Source organism: Sorex fumeus, unplaced genomic scaffold, assembly GCF_029834395.1.
Source record: "Sorex fumeus unplaced genomic scaffold, SorFum_2.1 ptg000055l, whole genome shotgun sequence".
NCBI lineage: Eukaryota > Metazoa > Chordata > Mammalia > Eulipotyphla > Soricidae > Sorex > Sorex fumeus.
The window spans coordinates 1,888,792-1,897,500 of NW_026606112.1; positions in this window are offsets into that span (position 1 = coordinate 1,888,792).

An 8,709-nucleotide genomic window follows, 5' to 3' on the forward strand; every position below is an offset into this window, starting at 1 on the left:
GGAGGCAACGTGAAACCCATGGCTTCCAGGAATGAAGCAGACTTTCCTGTAGTTCAGGAAATGAGTCTCCCCTTGATAGCACTGAAGCAGCATGGGAAAGCATTACCTGAAGTATCAGTCCCTACCAAGAGAATGTCACCACTGGTGCTCATGTCTTTGGTGGCATCTTGACCTTCACAACTTCCCTTGAAAATGGCTTTCCCAGGAGGGTAACAGAAAATCTCTAGGTGGTCAACTTGATGTAGTCTCAACACCTGTTGAGTTTTTGTATATAGAAGTCATGCCCAGAGATGCTGGGGATTATGAGGATCACACCCAGTGGTGCTGGGATAGACACAAGGGTTTGAACGTAGGACCTCACAAGCCAGGCATGTGCTTTGTCAACTTGAGCTACATTCCTGAGCCCACATGTTGATTATTTTTTGTAGAGAACATAACTTGTTGTGTACAGGGATTATACCTGGCTCTGTACTCTAGTAACCATGAAAGGTGCTAGGGATCAAACAAGGCCTGGCCCTGTGTAAAACAAAAGTCTTAACCCCTTTACTATCTCTTCAGCCCAGCCTCACAAGTTGGTTTTTAATAATGCACATAGAAATTAACGGAAGGTCATATTTCAGTGTTATTTCAATTAAAAATAATTTAAAAATAAAAGAAAAATGTGAAACTTCAATGTGAACAACAGGCAGAGGACAGTCAATTTTTTCTTGTGTACTCAAGTTTCACTCTTCCCTAACCCCTAAATACCTCCTTATATTATCAAGCATCCTACTATTTTTAAAATTTAGTTAGTTTGGAGGCCACTCATATCTGTCCTCTGAGGCTACTCCTGACTCTGTGCTCATGGGTGGCTCCAGGCAGTGTTCAGGAATGAAGGAGCCTTCAGTGCTATGGTTTGAACTTGGGTCTTCTGCATGCAAAACATGCTCTGCATGTATTCAGTGGGTTGGGCTCTCTCTCTAATCCCCCACCCTGCCTCTTATTTTCTTTCTTTTATATAGATGTTCAGAGAAGTCTTCCCAAACAAACAAAAAACAAATGACCAGAATGTTAGAACTTAGGAGGGTCCCATACCTAGGGGATCAGGTGGGATGCCGGGGGATCAAACCCAAATTGACCATGAGCAAGGCAAGTGACCTACCTGTTGTATTGTATTTCCGGCTCCCATTTGTCGAATTCTTGAGACAAAACTTACATCTTTCTCCAGCTTCAGGAGTGACAGGTCTTAGGCCCATACATTGAGGGGTTCTATCCTGCACATTCAGGATCCCAACTTCCTCACCTTCCTATTGGGTTTTCTATTTCAATCCAGCAGTGCTTCCTTCTCACCAAAGCCTGATGTCTCTGGATTTTCTCCATTTCAGAAACCAACTTGCAGCCAATGTGCAGATTTTAGGATATAGTTGACTTTTAATAATTATGTATTGGCCACAGAATGAATGAATGGTTGATATTTTTAAGCGCTACCAAACCCAGAAAAGTAAGTGAGGTGCTCTCAAACCAAGTTAGAAAAGAGTGCTCTTGCCAACAGAGATGTAAGAGTTTTTGCTCCAAAGTATCCTTTTCTACTTTCTGACATCTTGGCACTGGACAGAAGGATAATGGCAACTCTGCATGCCCTGAGCATCTACTGCTCTAATAATATCCAATGTTTTTTGCCCCTCTTTACCCAGCATGGCTATTCTCTTGGATTAGGTACTAATGTTTTACCCCCAAATATGGCCATTGCCTCTTCATTGATTTCTTGACTCTTCCATTCCCTCATTTCTTCCTTTGCAAATATTCATGGTCTAGTTCTGCAGCACTAGCTTTTCCCTGTCTTCTATCTCATCACAGCCCCCTCTTTCTGTGACCCCCAGTCTCTAGTGCTCTAACAAATAACTAAATTGAAGGGGTTGGAGAGATGGTATAGGAGTCAAGGCACTTGCCTTGCACATACCTCTGATTGATCCCAGATCAACTGTGTGCAAGGCAAGTGACTACATCACTTGAGTTTTTGATCATCACTGATTTGTAGACCTGTTCCTTTTCTAGCTCTCCATCATTTTAACTGCTCCCTTCTGCTCTTTCAGGAGCATGCCTCTCTTAGAACTGATCTCTGCCACTCTAAGAAATGACATGTTCATAACAGTCCTACTGGGAACCTTTCTCTATGGATTCCTCACTCAGGAACTCAGACTGAAAAAGCAACTACAATCTGGGGCTCTGTCAGCTATCTAGAGCAGAGCAAATGGTGGGAGAGACTTGGCTACTAGCTGGAGGAGAGGAAGAAGAGCAGGGAACATAGGGAAAGTCCTATGAAGCAGGACCTGGGAAGTCCAGAGGGCAACCCCAGAGATACTCAGATAGTTCAATGCTGGGGCCTGCGGATGCACTGCTATTCTGGGGATCACCAAGATAGTGCTGGGATTACCGGGGTCCTGGGGTGGTATAGTGTGAACTGCTTCAGGGCTACATCCAGCATGGCTGGATCAACTCAGGGTGTCAGGTATACAAAGCATGTACCCCTGATCCTTTCCCTCTCTCCCCAGCTAGTATACACCAGTTTTAACTGGGCCCCCGAATTCCCATTTTATATGTGCAGGCCCTGGAATTCCCACTTTATATTTACTTTTGATTTTCATGGTCCCAAACCAGTCATGTGGTCCTATCAACCATCTAGTGGACAGGGAAGTGATAGGAACATATGGAAGGACATATGGAAGTGGGGAGAACTGGAAATATGTACTAAATCAGCTTTAGGGATTTAAAGCTCCAGTCAAATAGAAACTGTCCCAATGGGTATGTGAGCATGCAAATTTCTGTGTGGAGAAGCTATGGAGCAATTGTGAAGAAAGGGAAAGAAATAGATATTCTTCAAAGTGAGTATGACTGTCAGAGAGGGGCTGGAGAACATGCTTTGTATGGAACTTGGGGTTCATTACTGGCCCTGCACTGTCCTTTCCCTGCACTGCAGGAATGGCACTACTCCCCTACCACCCCCACCCTGCCCCAGCACCTACAGGTGTGACTCCAAAACAAATAACAACAAAAATGCATGGGTGTAAAGGAAAGCAGGGAGAGGGATGAGTAGTGGCAGTGAGGGGTTTTGACCAAGGGCTCTCCGGCTAGTTATTAGAAGGGTTATAGATTGCAAAGCCTCAGATGACAAGAGCCATCTGAGCATGAGAGTTTGCAGATCCACAAAGGGAAGAACTGCATAGATCTCTGAGCCAGTAAAAAAGAAAAGACTCCAAAGAAGGATGCAGTAAGTGGTTGGCTTTAGATGAGACTAAGTTTGCCAACTACAAGCAGCAGGAGCAACAGAGGAACAAGAGGGTGAAACAGGGAGACTAAGGAATGTGGTTTCTGTTATCATTGTGAAATAAGTTACACAAAACTGTTTTCTGTCCTACTGGGGGAAACATGGGACACCCTTATGGGTGGGAGAAGGGTACCCTCTTTGTAACAATGAGAGTTTGCTAACAGTGATTGGAGGGACGGTGCATATATTGGCTCTTCATGTTCCCCTTTCCCCAAAGAAAGCCTATTTGGGGACACCATGTAGGTTTTAACTGCCAAACTTAATTTTCAAATCATACACTTAAGCTCCAGAAAAAAAAATGACTCATTCTTAGTATTTGGTGGTAGGAGTTTTCATATTTCTATGAAGTGAAACTTTCTTTCTGGCCCCACAGACCAAAATATACTGGGTTATTTTCCACCCCAGAGATTTTAACTCTCTTCCTGACTGCAACCTGACACTGATTTCTGTATTCACAGGATGAAACACTGCCGGGAGGAGGAGAATCTTATTTGATCCTTTGCTTTAGAGCATAAAAAGACACCTTCAAGGTGTCAGGACATTGCCACCATAGGGGATTGCTGCTTCAGTTATTTTGGCAGCTGCTGGCCCAGGAAATCATGCTCCTCTCCACAAGTGCTCTTCCATACTCCATGCGCTTGCTCAGGGCCCCTGAGAATATTCCCCCCTCCTTTTCCAAATAGACTTTTTTTTTTTTGGTCCAGACAGAGAGGCCTCCCTGCCTAATTTAATTTTGCTTCTCCTTTCTTTGTTACAAGCAGATGTCACGTTTACATCTGTGGCTATGATCAAATACCCCATGTCTCCCCCACCACCAGCCCAGCAGATGTTACTACTAATGGCCAAACTCCAGCAAAAAAAAAAAAAGGGATAACCAGCAACCGTAGCCACTAAGCACTGCATGGAGGAGAAGAGTGGGGGAAGCTTTCAAGCTGTTGTCCTTACACGAATGGATAGTGGCGATCTGTATCCCATCACCTACATGGAGCACAGTAGCCCTTCCATATGGAAGATTGCAGAGTTAGTCCCAATACGGAAACTCTATTTAGAAGTTATCCACAAACCTCCAACTCAAACTCACACTGCTTACTCAAGGCAAGTGTCTTTTCAAGTGCTGTGATCCTGAACATACAATATCGACAAACAGGAGTAAAGTCCTACAATGATAAGACATGAATGACGTATATATAATGTAAAATATAAAATTAACTTACATACCTAGAAGCGTCCTGCTATATTCCCAATCAAAGACCACTTCCTGTCTAGTTGCTTTATTTTCTCCCATTTGAAATCTAAGAACCTGTGCTTTGACTTTTCTACCCTCTTCCTCTGCAGAGGACACAAAGTCTAAATTCCACTCAAGTGCTTAATACGTAATTCAAGGAAAACTCCACCAACATTCACATCATCATTGCAGTGGACAGCACCATGGTTGCTCAAAGTCACCAGATTCCTTCCAGGGATCAAGTACTGTTTAATTGCTTTGCAGACACTGGGAGTCTATCACTTAGAAATGATTCGTCTCGCAGTGCCAGGTTAGTTATGAAAAATACAAAGACTTTCCGTTATGAAATGTGTGTGTTATGGTTGCTATGCAAGGAAGAATGCAATTTTTTTAAAATTCCAAAATGCTAGAAGGAGACTGTGTCCACTGCTGAAGCTTCATGCTTAGAGAAAGGCTGTTTCCTTTCTGCACTGGGACATGGGTGCCCCGCTCAGCCTCATCACGCTGGCTTCTGTTTTATTGCAGGTGAATGGAAAGGCTGCTGCCTGCAGACTTTCTTATTTTTATTTTTGAGAAACCTGAGAATTAAAGCTTTGCCTTTTCATTCTCTGGGGTGAGAGAACTGTGGGTTCTGAATTGACTCTTTGCCAGGCAGTTGGCCTCGCTGTGCTGGGATAATTTGGATGCAGCAACAAATAAAGCAATCAAAAAGAAAATTCCTCAGAAACTCTCACTGGTATTTAATATTTTATTCATTCCCATGTTATTGTGCTTCGCCTGTGGCGAAGCAGCCTCAAAACAGCCTCCTAGGAGTGAGGTACTGGGAGGCTGACAAGCATTTCCCCATGAATTGCTACTACAATACAATGGCATTTTGTTTGCTGTTTTGTTTCCTTGTCTTCTAACATTCTTTCTGACTTTCAAGAAAAAAAAGAAGAAGAAGAAGAAGAAAAAGAAAAAGAAACTCTCCTGTGAATGGCAAAGAAAAGGAAAGAAACGTTTCTTTTAAACTTTCAACCTTTTTCATTTGGTACTGGGTAGCATGTAAACATTTTTTTTTCTCATGGTATATATGCCGAGTGTCTCTTCCCTTTCTTGTGCTTTAAATGGCCTTTATTTTTCTTTTTCCACATAGCCTTGCCTTCCCATTATTGATTCAAAAAAATCGACAAGCGGGGGAAAATCAACCGTGTACACATTAAGAAAGAGAAGTCAGAGGAAGATGGATCAAACCATCCATCTATCCATGTGGTCATTTATCTATCAATCCATCTAGCTACCCACCCGCCTCTATGAAAATAAATAGCAGGCACTGTACACATTGCTGGTTGGCCGAAGTTGTGATCTGGACAAAAGCTCTGTCTGGGAAAAGGATGCTGAAGCTCTAATTCTATTTGTGCCGGTTGAAAATCAGGAGGGGTTTTTCTACACTTCACTTTTATTAGATTATTTCTTATAGATGGTTTCTTTTTTCCTCCCAGACGCGTGGTGCAGGCTGCAGAAGCAGTTGGTCTATAGTTGGAATAATTAAATTAACCATTTGGTACAACTTTTAGGGGAGAGCTCGCGTGTAGAAAGCACAACTCGAACAAAACAGGGCGTTGGGGCTGGGGCCTCCGGCCTGGCCCGGCCCCGCACGCCTTTCATCTCAGGAGCAGACGCGGGACTCGGGACCACAAAAGACGGGCAGAGGGGATGGACGATGGGCCGGGGGTGGGGGTGGCGGATAAAGGGACGGTGACACTGAACAAAATAAACCTACAAGGCCTACAATGGGGAAAATGAAGTCAAGCGCGTTTGCTCATCCGACCGTGCGGTCGCGGCGCTGAAAGGTCGGGGTACAAAGCGGAGGCGCACAGCGAGTTCACCAGGCCGGGCCCGGCACCAGGGGGCGCCTCCAAGGAGCCCGGGCGGGTCCCGGCACCCGAGCCTGGGCCGGTGCGGTGGGTTAGGCAAGGGGGCCCGCAAAGGTCGGTCGGAGCTGGGGACACCCAGCGCAAGGAGAGACCAAGACTAAGTCCAGCGGGAGGTCCCGGGGTGTGCGACGCCGGGTAATCCCAGTTCTGCCCGGCGCGGCCGGAGGGGCACATCCCACCACTGGCTCCGAGTTCTCGCCGGCTTCCTCCCGATGTCACTCTCCAATTCCTGTTGAACCGTCAGCTCCCTGGGCTGCGCGCTGCCCGCTGCCCGCTGCCCGCTGCCCGACCCTCTCCAAGTACCGGCGGCGGGACCGACTGCTTCCACGCACCTCCTACGGCCCTGAAGTTTCTTCCACCCTTGCACCTAAAATACATCCTCGAAAAGCTGCAACAAAACAAAACAAAACAAAACAAAAAAACAACTCGATTTCTTGGGTGCCCTCCACTCCACACCAAGCCAGCCGGGGCCTGTGGACTTTCTATAAATGAGCACTGCGGGCAGAATTGCCCTAACGTTCGCATCCGGCGTAGGACTCCCAGGCCGGGGCCGCCGGGATGGAGCCACCCCGGGCTAGGGTGCAGACTCCTTAGGACGCCTGAGACACAATCTCTTGCATCAAGGTTCAAGGATGGGGGTGGGAGGGGATGCACTGAAAGGTGTGAACCTTTTTAAGTTTGGCCGTGGGTGGGTTCGGAAGGCAAAATGCGTTCCCTCCTGGATTCCCGGGTTTCACTCTTATCTGGAAAGAAATGCGCTTCCACTATGCAAAAGCCAAGGAAGTGCGGGTAGGCGCGATGGCACCCATCACCCTCCCTAGGCACGTTCTGCAAAACCAGGACGTTCTGCAAAAAAGTTCTAATGAATGGGGAAAACTTGGAAAAATTTCAGCCTAGAGCTTAAAAGCCTCTCCCCCGACTCCTTAGAAGGGTGTGGGGGTCGGTGCGGTGGGGGGTGGGATGTTGCCATGAGTAGGGTCTAAATGCAGATTCATATTCATGAGGGTGGGATAAATAAAGATAAATTCCCACTGTAATAACGCTTGGATTCGCATCCGTCTTTGCCGGCCTTTAGATTTAGGGGACTGAAGACAGATGTTTGCATCTCTTTTCTCCTCTTGTCTGGGGTCCATAAAGAAAAGCCATTTAGAGCGTTGCAATTTGTATCCCGCCGCAGTAAAACCATGTATGCATTTATTTTCATTTCACCCCAGTGCACAAAAAAACTGCACGCTGGTCACAGAGGGCCCTTCTTTATCAAATACGCATTGTACAACATACAACTGCAATAAAACTATCAGTCCTCCCCATAAAACTATCACCAGGCAGCTCGATGCGACCCGCTGCCTGCCCAGGCGACAGGAGCTCTGCCTCACGTTGGCAGCCCGGTTACCTGAAACCAGCCTGAAACTCATCCAGCCAAGGAGCACCAGGCTGGGGGTTCGCTGTCCCTGTTTCATCCATTACCGCATCCGCTGCAGTATAAAGCGCAATAAACCACGGTGGCAGCGCAGCGCGGGCGCCATCCACTCCCCGGCACTAGCATTGAATTAAACCACTTAGTTTGGCAAACACTGAATGCCTGAATGCCCCTATGAAGACTTTATGAGTTTGTTACTTTAATTACTGACTTGTTACAGAGCACATAAAGGGGGGTAATGAATGCAATAAAACTAATTATCTACACATTTAATTCATATAAAATATCCAGGGTTTGTTTACACCACACTGCGATTCAACTCAGCATTCCCCCCTCTTGTCCACTGAGAGGAGAGATTTAATGAAATAGGTTTCCTTTATTCTGCTACAGCCTCATGGACCAAATGAAAATTATCCTTCGTTTAAATCATGGGGACACGCAACTCCACAAATCACCGCCGGCTTCTTTGTCCCTGGCTTTGCTGCCAGCACCCAAGGGCCTGAGGAGTTGGACAAGAAGTGCCTGACCCTGAGCCTGGGTGTTTAAATAGCGAGGGCTTCACTCAATTCAGCCAAGCTAAAGAGCACACGGCAATCCTCTTAGCAAAGCCTGGAATCTGTACAGCAGGCGGTAGGCACCTGCAAAAGTCCAGCAGGTAGCAGAGAAAGAGACCCCTGATGGGGAGGAAGAGGAGACGTCGTTGGGGATGCTGTGTCCCTTGCCATCGATGACAGAATAAAAACAAACAGCCCCCGTAAACCTTCAAAACCAACCAAAAAGCAAACCTGTCCTACGGGCAGAGAGACAGCTGATTTAAAGAAACAATCATTGGAAAACCCAGATG